The sequence below is a fragment of the Camelus ferus genome, chromosome 20 (assembly GCF_009834535.1).
Source record: "Camelus ferus isolate YT-003-E chromosome 20, BCGSAC_Cfer_1.0, whole genome shotgun sequence".
Classification (NCBI taxonomy): Eukaryota; Metazoa; Chordata; class Mammalia; order Artiodactyla; family Camelidae; genus Camelus; species Camelus ferus.
The window spans coordinates 7,997,054-8,011,194 of NC_045715.1; positions in this window are offsets into that span (position 1 = coordinate 7,997,054).

Sequence of the window (14,141 nt, forward strand, 5' to 3'; positions counted from 1 at the left end):
AGCAATTAAAAGAAAAACCATGCTCGTAATTAAAATAATGAATAGAATGTTGTAATGAATATTTATAATTCAGTACTACTTTACAGGCTCCTGCCTTTTCCAAATCATTGATTGATGCTTAAGATGAGAAAATTAAATTTTATTTACATACTTTATTTCTTAAGATTGTTATTAAAGCACAGGATTGATGAAATGATTATTCTTTAGAGTCTGAATGCAGACATCTATAAGGATTTGTTAAAGACAAAAACCACTTTCCTTGGCAGGTTTTGGATCCCTAAAATGTGAAAAAGCAGCACACAGTTAAGTAATCAAATAAATGCTTTAAATGGTACACACAAGGAGTTCAGAAGAAGGAGGGACCCTAAAGACTAATAAGGGGGTACCCTCTGAGGGATGAGGGTTTGGATAGACTGGCTGGGGAGCAGCTGATATGAGCAAAGGCTTAAAATGATATCGGGGAGGGTCGGCCTGATTTGAGGCAGCAGGGACGTGTAGGGAAGTGACAATAGTTACAACTGCAAAGAGTGATCAAACCCGGTATAACAGACCTTGAATGTCAGCCCAAGAAGAGTTCAGATTAAATTCATGAATAGTAAGTCTCTGAGTGGCAGGTTTCTGAGCAAGTAATCAAAGCTGTGTGGTATAGCTCACAAGATAAATAAGGCAATGGATCGAAGAGGAATTAGCTCAGCATTATCTAGGAATGTTTAGGCGTTATGAAAAAGGGATGGTAGACACTGTGGCAGAATCATCAAGAAAGATTCATAAGAGTTTTGATGGGTCTTGATGATTGGAGTCCTGGGAGAAAACCAGGAAGGAGAAAAAGAAGCCAATACAATCTCAAGAGTGAGGAAAAATAGGAGGAAGCTGATGTAAACGCAAGGAAGGAAAACGGGTCAAATTCTAGCTAATTACTTTTAGAATGAAGATTAATTCACTAGCTCTGCTTGAATTAGGATAGGATAAGATATCTGTGGTTACATATAAACCCCCATATTTCAAATAGCTTAGCACAACAAAGATTTATTTCTTGTTCATGTTACGTATCCAGTGCTTACTGGAAAGGAGCTCTGTTCCACAGATTTATTCAGATGAAGAATAATGGGCATTTCACCACCTTGTAATGCCTCCATCTCAGCAGGGACCCGCAAGATGGAAAAAAAGAGCATGGACAACTTCTACCATTCAGCTGCCTTCAGTTCCTTTACCAGAACCAGTCCTATGGCCCCAACACAATTGCAAGAGAGGATGGAAATGACAGAGAAGCCCAGGTAATATATGATCAATATTACTATCTGTACTGTGTTATTATTTTCCATTCTATTTCAAAAATAAATTGTTGTCTGTGAGTTTCTGTGCTGATTTTTGCCTTCAGTAAAATGAATCTATTTCTTTCCACACATTTCCATTAACTAACCACCAGGAAATGCACATGTATTCTCAACCGGAACTCTAACAAAGGGCTTTTTTCACAATCATTCTGAACAACAAGAGATATAGACAAAAGCAGAATGTTAAAATCTGCTAATTGTTTTTCCCTGCTGCCCACATTGGTTATGTGGGTTTTGGCTGTAATGTGTATTTGTCACTTCTGTTTCCCTAGCACTCTTGGTTGTATAGTCATAAGAGTAGTTGTCACTAAAACTACCAGCATGTAGCTGGAAGGGTATGGATATGTAGTGAGATATTAAATGTAGCCTTACCTATCTAGAATTTAGATAAAGACACCAAAGACCCCAAAGGTGGAGAATAACACAATAGTTGCCAGACATCCATGTGCTAAAACCAGGTACTGGATCACATATGCAGGCACCCTTAGGGACTGTGAAACTTGTTCTTCTAACATTAGCCCATCAGTCACTTCCGGGCTGTGTGAGGAGGCTAAGAATTCATTCTCTGGTTGAAGAGGCCGATAGTGAGGATTTCTTTGGAGAAAGTTGCCGGTGTGTTGGATGTTTCCCTCTTCCCAATAGGGAAGGAGAGGAGGCTGCTTCCCTTTACCTCAAGCCAGGTAAGGGAGCCTAAAAGAGAACCACATGAAGAGCGTGGTTACGCTGGAGTTTGGTAGTCAGAGGCTAATGGAGATTAACTTGACTCATTCTCTGAAATATCTAAAATATCTAAAAGAAAGAGGCTGTAGCTAAAGAGGGAAGCACTGGGCTGTCAGAGCAAAGAGGCCTGCCACAGGAGGAGTTTGCCTGTAGAGAGAACAGTGTGTGTGTGTGTGTGTTCCATAGACCGATGTGGGACCTACAGAAGGTCAAGCCATGGTTCCTCTAAAAAGACTGTGCCTAAGAGCATGTCTTGCCAGGGACGAGATACTCTTAGCATGAAAGAACCTGGAGACAAATCATCAGATGCAGAAGCTGAGGTAAGGGGCTGGGTGCAAGCAACCAGTTAGAGAAGCCACCACCCAGGCTAGGAACAGTGAGTGATCCTTGGAGATAGAAGGGGCGTGGGGGAAGGAGAAGGTCTCCAATAAGTCCCAAAGAACAACTCCTAAGTGAAAGGGTCAGCTCTGGTATCTATTAAACCCAGACATCACTAACATAGGTGATTAGAGTACTAGGCAAGTACAGCTTTCATGCCCTGGTCCCCTCCTGGCGCCAACCCTGGAGGGGCCTCAAACAGCAGAAGGAGAGAGAGAGGCCAAAAGAAAATGAGAAGAAACTGATACCACCTTTACACTGCAGGTCTCTGACTAAATTAGACCTCAGCTGGGGGAAAAAGAGAAGTTTCAAACTGGTTAAGTAATCAAACCTGAACTAGGGAAGGAGGGAAAGTTTCAAATGTATTGAGAACTTGGCATTTTGAGATCACACTGGGTGGACTTCCTGCCATCTGCAAGAGGACTTGTTATTATGTGAGAGAGATGGTGGGAGCTCTCGGCCGTGCCTGTGTTTTACCCAGGAGCATGAAGACAAGCATGGGTCCACGGAACAAGGTTCGCAGAAGAGGGAGTGAGGAAAGTTAAGTTTCATTTTACTTGCACCCTTTTTAGTCCACCTGGCTCAGTAAGCCTGTACATATGAATAGTTCTGTCACATGAGTTGGTAAAATATCATTCATATTGTTAAGAAATTCTAATCAGATAATGAATCCTGGTGAATTGTTTTTGTTGGCGGTTGGTTTGATGGGGGATTATGTGTGTGTAATCAGTAATCTGTTAATTCAGAACTATTTAATTGAGTTCCTAGAACGAAGTACCTACAGTATCTGTAAGCTGCTGTAGGATATATAGAAGACGCTCATCCTACTTTTTCAAGTCTTTGACATATTAGTAAAAGAAGCAGACCAAAAAGTTATCTTAAGACAATATGATTAGTGCTGTAAGAGAAGAAGAAAGACTGTAATTTTAGAGCAGAGACTAAGGGCATCTTACCTATCTGAAAGGATCCAGAAAGCTTCCCTAAAAGGTGATACTTAATCTGATACTGTGTTTATTTAACCATTAACCAGAAGGTTGAAAAGAGTGGAAGTTATTTTTGGAGGCAAAACAACTTAACACAAAGGCATGAAACAGGAGAACACACTTGCTCAAGGAACTGCAAGTTTACCAGTGTGATTATAGTACTGAGTACCATTGGAACGGTGGTGGGGAATGTGCCTGGAGATTATTCAGACCTGTGTGACATGTTAAGGAATTTGGAGATATCTTTTAAGACATTGAAAGTTATTAAAAGATTTTGATCTTGCTCTTATGTTTACATATATGCTTTTAAAAATAGACAGTATTATAAGATTTTTTTAAGTTTTCTATAATTTCACTATCCAGAATAGACTACTAAATATATTCTGGAGCATTTTCTTCTATTATTTACTTATTTATAAAATTTTTATCCTATTTCAATTTCAAAACCTACACTTTTTACTTAGTATTATACTGTGATTATCTTCTATGGGCATTGAATAATTTTTGACAACATGATGTCTAATGAGTGAGTGACCAATATTACAACAGATGAATCCACTATTTTTTATTTAACCCCCTTTACTGTTAACAGTTGCGTTGTTTCAAATACTTTGCAGGTAACATCCAAGTATATAAATTTTTCAGTGCCTTTTTATGCCTTTCAGATAAAATCCAGTACATTGAATTGCTAGATCAAAAAGAATAAACTCTTTTGAAGCTTTTTAAAAAAATGTATTTCTAGATTAATTTCCATAAAATTATTGCTAATTTAAACTCTCATCCCTTATTCAGTAGCAGTGTAAAATACTCTATGTTTCTTTATAGGTTTATCAGTGGGACAAATTATTTGCCTTTATAAATAATCTTTGCTGGATTTTCTCATAAAATACATTTTTAATAGACATTTTTATAAATGATCTTTGGTAAATAACTCTTATTTGATTTTTTTAATAAAAAGTACTGGAGAAATGTTGGGGAATATAGAAAAATGCGAAGAAGAAAACTTAAATAATTTAAATTCTATTTCCTATAATTAAGGCCTGGTAACATCTTGATAGATAATCTTCCAGTTCTTAAACTCTCTCTCCCTCTAAATATATTTACCAAAATTGAGATCAGACTTATTTGGACTTACTTGTATTTTGTCTTTTTCATATAAACCTGTAGAGCAGGTAGTGTACCAGGTCATTAATTAGGCTTCAAAACATGGCTCGCAAGAGCTACATCACATTTCCTTATATGAATGGGCCCTTTTAGACACCGTTCCTGTATTGGAAGTTAGGATAGTTCTAATCTTTCATCTTCACATGAGTATCCTTATACGTACATCTCTGTGCATACCTTTAATTGATTTTTAAGGCACATGGCTAAAAATGGAAATGTTGAGTAAAAGGACTGGAACATTTTTAATGATTTTTAACTCAAATGGCAAGGTTTCCTTCCAAAAAAGATGTGCCCCTGAGTAGTGAATGGGGTCTTAGTTCACAACCGTGAGGATTATCAACATTTTAATTGTCCCTACTTGACATACAACAATAGCTTTTTCTTTTAATTTGCCTTTCTTTGATTATTTATAACATTAAATGTCATTTTATGTCTTTATGGGCATTTTTTTTCTTATGTTGAAGATTTGGTGCCATTCTTATGGATGTTCAAAGTCTTACTCTGTCCCTTTAAGAATATTAACTATTTATCTGCAATATTTATTTATATCCTGTATTTCATATTGCTGATTTTTTGAATTTTATTTGTGTCTTCGTTGGCTGTAATGCATCTTTGAGTAAGTTTATCAGGACATTTACAGGGATACTTCCTGAGCCTTTGCATAGCTAAAATATCCTTTCTGTTGCCATCACATGTGAATGACATCTTGTCAGGATTTGGAATTCTTGAGTCACAATGTTTTTCCTCACAAATTTGTAGCTGTTGTCTTCTGATGCACAGTATGGTGGAGAAAAAGTATGAGGTTGGTCTTCATATATATGATGGTTAATTTCATATATCAACTTGACTGGGCAGTGGAACACTCAGATATTTGGTCAGACATTATTCTGGGTGTTTCTGTGAGAGTGTTTGGATGAGATTAACATTTGAATTGGTGAACTGAGTAAGCAGATTGCCCTCCTAATGTGGGTGGGCCTCATCCAATCTGTTGAAGTTCTGAATAAAACAAAAGGCTGATTTTCCCCTGAATAAGAGAGAATTCTTCTGCCTGACAGCCTTAATCAGCTCTCCTGCGGAGCTGTCACCACCCTAATCATCTAAGCCACTTTCTTATAAAATGTCTTCATACAAATACACATTCCACTTGGTTCTGTTTCTCTGTAGTACACTGATTAATGCAGTATGTTACTTGGAACTTTTTTCTTCTGGTTCCATACTTATAGCATTTGTTTCCTTTATCTGTGAAATTTGAGAAGTTTTATCTCTACAAACTTAGGCATGGGTCTTTTTCAGTCTTTCAGTTTGGAATACAAAATGACCCTAATAGACAAGAAATGGAAGGTGCTCCCATGTAATAGCTGCTGCTGTGGCATATGGGACAAGGTGGGTCATCTGCTGGGAGGAAGGAGGAAGGTGTTAAATTCTGTGATTCAGTGCTCTGCCGTTAAAATATACTTCCTGCCCTGTGTCTGTCAACCCATTCATGCTGGCTACATTCCTCCTACTCTCCTAGCTTAGTGTGGACCTTCCACAGCTTTGATTCAGATGTGACCTAGGTCCAGCTCTCCAGTCTGAACCTCCAGCCCTTCGCATTTAGTAATTATTTATTATTTGTTTTTTATATAATTGTCTCTTTACCCAGGCAAGCACAGAAATTATCTCATATGCACCTTTTGTTTAATAGGCTTTTGATAATATTTGTTCTCTGATTTAAATTGAAAAGAACAACAAATATCACACACATTGCAAAAATATGCAGTTGAGTATTTTTAAAATCTCCACCCACTTTGGACCACTGTTCATGATAATCAAAATAAATTTCTGCTTTAGGCTGATCATCAGGCTTTGTCCTTTAAAGGGTGTATTTATACAAATATGCATATGTATTTGTTATAGACAAGAAAAACACAAAAATAAAAATCTTATTGGAAAATGTACCTATCCTAGCATAAAATGTTTTCAAAGTCATTTTGTTAGAGATATAAGGGAGCATATAATTAGTTCATTGAGAGTAAAATTCCACAGTTGAAGATTTATGCATAGTTTCTTACAACTTCACTTAACAGTGCATAATTAGACCTACTATGTGTCAGACACTGTAGTATGTGAAATTTATCAATAGCTTTATCCATATAGATTTTTTCACTTATGACACAGAACCATGCTACCTACATAATACATAATAAAAATCATGTAGTCCTGAATTTAATTTAGTATTCTATGAGTTACAATAAAATTGCTAATTTACATAAATGATATTATGCTTCCAGATTACTAGATGCTTAAGTGGCTACGATCAATATAACTCAACTCATCTAAACCACATTTTGTAGTCTATCTCTTCTCATTTTGTTAGGGTTGCTTTTGTATACTCATTTCTCTTATATCGTGTACAGCATAATCCATAGGTCAGTGTTTGTACACACCCATACATATCCACACTTCCTGAAAAAACCCGAGGTCCTACAGAATTCTACAGCTATCAACGTTCTGTTCACTACAATACCCTATGATCCAAAGAGGCTGATTCTTGTGTTTACTGATATTTACTCATCTTGTTTTCTTACCTATCCAACTTCCACCTCACTCCTGAGGGTCTTTAGGCAGCATCTGTTTCCTACCCATGTACTTTTATTCAGTCATCATTCAGTCAGTCAGTCAGCAGGTATTTCTCACAAGCTATGCACCATAACACTGGATCTAGAGAAATCAGTAAGGCTTAGTCTTTTCTCTCACAAACGTCATAATTTAGTATCATTCAGGGGGGGCTGTTTTCTAGTGTCCAGGCTTGAGGCAATGGATGATCTGATCCTTGAAAAATTTCCAATAGCTATAGCAATAATTCCTTTCAGTAAGAAGAGGGAACATTAATTATACTGATGGGTTTTTTATTGATGGAATCTGAGTCTTAGGAGAGAAGGAAGAAAAGAATGTAAAAGGAGGTGGCTGGTCTTGTGCTTGAGGGGAAAAGGGTGAAAAAAATCTGGTAGTGCAGGAAGACTTCCACACAGTAAAGCGGTCTCTGAATCCTGAGGCTGGAACCGGAAAATAAACAGACGAAACACTGAGCATCACTTCCACACTCCAGTCATTCCTGTGTAGACTTTCAATAAATCCAGCAGGACCAGACCCAAGATTATTCCTCCAAGGCAGCAAGGGCAGAGCTGTATATGGAAATAAGCACCATTTCTTTGGACACCCTAGTGTCCTCATCACTCTAAAACAACCCATGGATTAACTTTAAGTCCTCCCTGTAAGTAACAGTGGTATTTCAAGAATAACAAATAGTGCAACAACCCTGCTTGTGAAAAAAAAATTATTTTGCATTCACCATTTTGTTATCCCAATATTGTTATGCATTAGACAAGTCTTTCATTACAGATTTGGAGCTAAAAGACTTAAAGGAAACACAGTGTTAGGAGGTTGCTTGTACCCAAGTGGAAACTGTCAGTAGCAGAACCCTACTTGTTTGCATGGGATGTGGGAATGAGACACAACAGAAGCAAAAAGCCAAAGAACTTGGGGCTTCATGGTTCCAGAAGCCAACTCTGCCTGCATCACAATGTAGGCCCTACACTGTCAACTGTGAATAATATATGAAGCTTGGCCTGAAGTGTCTTAAATCTAGTTCCGGACGCTTATTGAAAATATTGTTGAAGAAGGTGTGTTACTCTGCTCAGCCTACAATAACAGAATCCCATAGAATAGGCCACTATGAGAAATGCATTTCTCATAGCTCTGGAAGCTAGAAGTCCAAGTTGAAGGTTCCAGCCAGTTTGATTTCTGGTGAAGCCTCTCTTCCTGGTTTGCAGATGGCCACCTGCTTGGTGAGTCCTCACGTGACTGAGAGAAAGGAAGACAGAGAGAGAGAGAGAGAGAGAGGCCTTCCTCTTCTTAAAAGGCCTCTAGTTCCATCATATTAGGACCCCACCTGATGCCCTTCTTTTACATTAAATACCTCCTTAAAGAGCCCTCTCCAAATCGAGTGACACTGGGGGTTAGATCTTCAGCATCTGAATTTTAAGGTAAGACTGTTCAGTCCGTAGCAGGTTATATAATTCCTTACCATAATTTTGTTTATGTTACTACATTACTCTTGTTTTCTTAAAAGAGCTTCAAGTTTGCAGGAAAAATAATGCATGACTATTTAAATAGTACCTAGCAGTCAAAATAACACTAAGTATTGTTAACTCCCAGCCACATAGATAATTTTACTGAGCAGCCACCCACTTACCCTAAATCACTGAAATCCCAAACCTAAAAATAGGCCTCATTTTCTGAAGCTCATATGCAGTGTATCAATTAGATTTTATAGATCTTTTTATTTCAAAAGTGTTCTTTGATGAAGTTTCCATTGCCATGATTGATGGATTTGAAAATGTCACACCATGGCTGTCCTTGCTCCACAGTGTCACATATTCACTGCAGCACAACAACATTCAGAGAAGGCTGTTTTCTTACTCTCCTCCCATCAACTTTTCCCTCAATACATGGGACAAAACATAGCATACAGAGTGTTTGGTTTCCTGGGCTGCAGTGTCTGTTCAGAATCTCTAGGAAAACTCATATTTAAGTTTTGTGCTCATATTGCACACACTTGTGACCTCTTGTTCAGAGTCAAATATTTTCTTGAACCAACATAAACTATGAGATGTCAGTGCTCATTAGGTGTTAAAAGAAGGTTTTGATTGTCTCACTCTGTTATCTCTTGGGTACATTTTGTGATTGATGGCCTTGTATCCCATAATTCAGATAAGAACCTCCAAAGGTAATGTGTTTAGTAAAGAATTGTGATGTGACCTGCAGATCAAGCCAGTTGCAAGTAGCCAGTGCGCTGTTCTGTCACACAGCTGGATGTTGAAGTTCAGCTTAACGTGGGACGAAAATGCTGGGAAACCAAATGAAATAAACTCTAGTGGAGTCAAACTGTCAGGATATCTAAATAAAGAGGGAAAAGAGTATATCAAACTTAGGTAATATACATAAGCTCGAATCCTTGCTTTAGCATGGTTGTATGACTAACAGCTATGACACAAAATTATGAAGATTTTGATGGCTTTGTATTTTATAACTACATATTTATAAATCATTTTGTTTTATGATAAATATATGCATTTCACAGATAATAAAACTACATATAATTAAACATTTATATTTTATTATAAAAACTAAAATACAATTTATGTAATAAGATTTATATCTTATATTTGATTTTTTTAAATTATAAAATACCACAGGACATAAAACCAGTTAACATTATCCAAACATCTAATACTTAGAGACCAACCCAGTTTAGTATATGTCTTTTTTCTCTTCTTAAATGCACGATTCTGGAGGGAGGAAATGGGAAAGCAGTTCAGTCTATATGTGAATTTTACATAACACCATATACTTTCAGCTAGAGTGACCAACCATCCCAGCTTGCATGGGGCTGAGAGGTTTCCTAGGGTGTGGGGCTTTCAGCCCTAAAATCAGGACCATCCCGAGCAAACTGGACAGTTGATCACCCTACTTCCAGCCTTATACCTTGTTCCCATCCTTCCTCATACCTAAATCTGCATGTATTTTCGGTTGTAGCTTCTTTTGCCATCATCAGTCAACACTCTTCATACAATTTTCCATTTGTTGAAATATCTTAACTTCAGTGTTTCCTCTTTATTGTCTTTATTTTTGAAGATGGAGAACGGTGCTTTATCCAGAATCCATTACTGCCATTTTAATAGGCTCTTAGGTGTGTTCACCATCTTGAACCAGAAGGTGCTAGATTCTTTTGTATTTCACAGTATGGATTGTTGATGACTCTGTTCTACCACAACTTCTCAAGAAACCTTTCTATGTACAACTTGGACTTCACTTGCCCTGAATGCATCATCAACTGCTCTGTTCAGTTGCTTTTAACAGTCAAAGCAGAACTCTTGGCTCTACTGTGGTCCTAAATATAAATAGAAATACTAAGTTAACATAGAATGTTTAGTTTTAAAAAAGTCATCCAAATGTTACTGAATAGTGACTTTTTAGAATATCACTAAAATAAACACAAAAATGTAGCAATCATAAAAAAACTCTTGAAACACCAAGAAAATATATGCACACATATATATGCAGATTCCAAAGTGATTTCTCATATATCATTTTAACCCTGCATGTTTATTCATATTTACAGAGAGCATCACTTTAAAATATGGGAAAACTATGATAGTGAATTAGATTTTGTTTAAAATAGGCTAGAATCTTGGCAAATCCTTTTTCATATAAATTGTGTCCAGTCACAGGTCTGAAGAAAATTTTTCTAAGAAATAATTTAAACAAGATCATATGATTAAAAAAAAGGTAGAATATTCACCTGATTTCTCATCCCTAGGATTTTAATTCTTAGGTCAATTTTTTTTCTTTTAGAACTTGGAATATTATCCACATTCTCTTCTTGAATGTTTTCAGTAACTTGTGGCCTGTCAGCTTGAGCTCTAAAGGGTCTACTCCATCAACAGGTAAACTATTTTTTACAGATGTTTTTATTCTAACTGAATTTCTTATTTCAAATGTGAAATGGATCAAAAGTGAGAAGATGAGTATAATGCAGTAAAATGTACAGGACCCATTTCAGAATGTCATTTAGATATACTCTGGGAATGATTTTTTTTCACCATGAGGCCCATTGGGGCTAGATAAGTAAACAATTTAAGCAGTCTGAATCCCTGTAAATTTAAAGAGAAACTTTCTCATTTTGATAGATATAAAAAGAGAAAGTATAATCTGTTTGGAAGACAACTTTCAGTTCATTCCATTATTTTTGCAGATACATATGTTTGAATCAGTTTTTTGTCACCCCACCCCATAATTCTTGGTTGATTCCTCAGAATAAAAATACCTGTTTTTTTAATCTCAAGCTTATTTCTTTTGTTATAAATATTCTGACTTTGTTGGACTGAAAGAAAGTAAAGAAGTCTTCTGAGAAATATTTTTGCCTTTGATAAATAAGAAAAAGAGTTCAGTAAAATTCCACACACAAGAATTAGTCCATTTTCTGAAAAAGTTTTATAATAATGTCTTCGGCAGTATGAAGCAATATGAAGATCCTCTTTAAGAAGGCTACTGCTTCATTTGTGGTAAGAATTTTTGCTTCTTGACTAATTAAGAAATAAACCCTTCAATGTTTTGTGAGATGGAAAGTTTATAGATCTCTTTTTCAATCAAACAATTCAGAAATAATTCCAGTTCCTTAAATCATACAAGAGATACTTCCCACATCTCTTAATTTAATACCCATAAATATCTTGAATCAAGGTAGAGATTTGTGACTAATTCATGTCCCCAGAGTGTGATCTTGGTTTCAGTCATTCTATACACTCATCTCCATTTAAATATTTGATTACAAATGAAGATAAAATATTTATCAGATACAAATGGAAGGAGAAGAAAATTCAGAAGGGCAACTATGGAGATCTGAAACAGGAGTGAAGAGGTTGCTTTGAAGATAAGTTGTGAAATAACCGTACATGTATGAAGTTTTTTTTAACTTCACTTGGGTTCCTTTGTTGTTCTTCCTCCCACAGAAGAAGAATCCTACCCACTAGCTTTGCTTAGCTCATCAAAGCCCAAGGCAGTGACTCAATTTGCCATTTCCTAGGGCTTGCTCTAGCCAAGACAAGGATGAAATCTGTTCAGAGTCTGAATAAAGATTTAGAAATTAACAAATACAGTTCTCAGCAGTTTTCTCCTACTGTAGACACAAGAACTCAAAAGAGTGTTAGCAGCCTATGAGTTAAATTCCAAGTTGATTGCTTGGAAATATTTTCCTGCAGAATTAACATTATAATGGAATGTAAGTTTAGTATACATTAGTATATTACATTACTTAGACCCTGACCATCACATGTGACATTGTTTTATAGGAAAAGCTGCATATTTCAATTCTCAAGGTAGTAAGTACGTCTTTCCTATTGTCATCTTGACAATGAGGACGAACTCCTCCTCTTCTGTGGTCTAGCACTGAGCCACTTAAAGAAAAATCAAGATCCTAAGGCATCATTAAAACAGATCTCCGTAACAGAGAGGAGACAAAACACTGAAAGGGTTTGGATTTAATAATCAGGTTTCAACATGTGGCATATTGTTGTCAGTTTTCAGGCTTACAAATAAGTGGTTTTCCAGGAGGCTTACTATTCTGTTCATCTCAACTTTAGAAATTTCAGTCCCTGTGACTGAAGTATAGTCATGAAATACAAAATGTTGATGTTTGTGACAGAGAAAGAAATAAAATCCCTCCTTTACATCTGCTTCATCTAATAAGGTCTGTAAACTTTAATGACCTCTGAGGACGTGACTGTATCAATAATTGTAGAAATTAGACATGGTAATGGAACACTTGGTTCTTCCATTTTCCGGAGGCTGTCTTAAAACCACATGAGTATTGTGTCTAATTTTTCTGGCCTTTGGCCATATTATATACATAAGCCGTGCTGACCAAATGTCTCACTGTTTTAGCCAGAATGGTTTTACTTGTGTATCAATATGGGGAGAAAAGTGAATTAATGCTTTTTCTTAGCTGTTACCTGATGTTACATTTCCTGTCCTTTCTAAATCCTCCTGTGAAATATCCACAACAGTAAAATTTTAAATCCTAACATTTATAATTCTTCTCATTTAGTAATTTGCTTCTTTCCTTTGGCAACTTAATCATGAGGGGCCTGGATTTCCTCATTTGTAAAATGAAGGAGTTATAGCAAATAATATCCAAGAGTTTTTCTGAGACAGTCCATAGTACTACTTATGTTTATACTAGGATTGAACTAATACATAAATATATTGTGGATAATAAGAGCCAGGTTTTTCACTTTTGGAGAAAAAACAAAGTTACAAATAAGGAAAGAATATAATAAACTCTGTGCTGTTGGAGTGAAACTAAAGGTGTTAGTATGAATTCATGATTTTTAATATATATGCAGATGGATAGACAAAGAAACATAGATATGTTCTTATGCACGGGTTAGTATACAGACATATATTTCCCAGATCTATCTGCTGAGAGGGCCTAGAAGCAATGACAACCCAGTAGCAATTTGCACACCTACAGCCCAGATACTGGTTCTAAATATCATCTTCTAATAAAAGGAACCAAACCTCATTGGAGAATGTATTGATTCCAGGACTGTGGCAGGGAACATATGAAACACGCTCAGAACATCTTGTGATACCCAAAAGCAAAGATATGTTTAAAAAATTATGGGACCATGTCAAAAGAACACAAGAGCCAATCTGGAGGAGCTTCCAATGTCCAAAGCTGGAATAATTTGAGTGACAAAATATATAATGATAATATTGAATTATAACCCATAGAATAAAAGAAGTCTTCAAGTCCATACATATATCAACCAATCAGTTGATTGATAGAGAAGAGACTACTCTTCCTGATGGTAGAATTCCAATTAATAAAATGAAGGAAATGAGATAGATAGAAAACAACCACTTAGGCAAACACAAGAGCCATGGAAAAATGCTAAAATTAGCAAGCAAAATCATGATGAGAAACTGAGATGAATATTTACATAGCCTTAAAGTATCT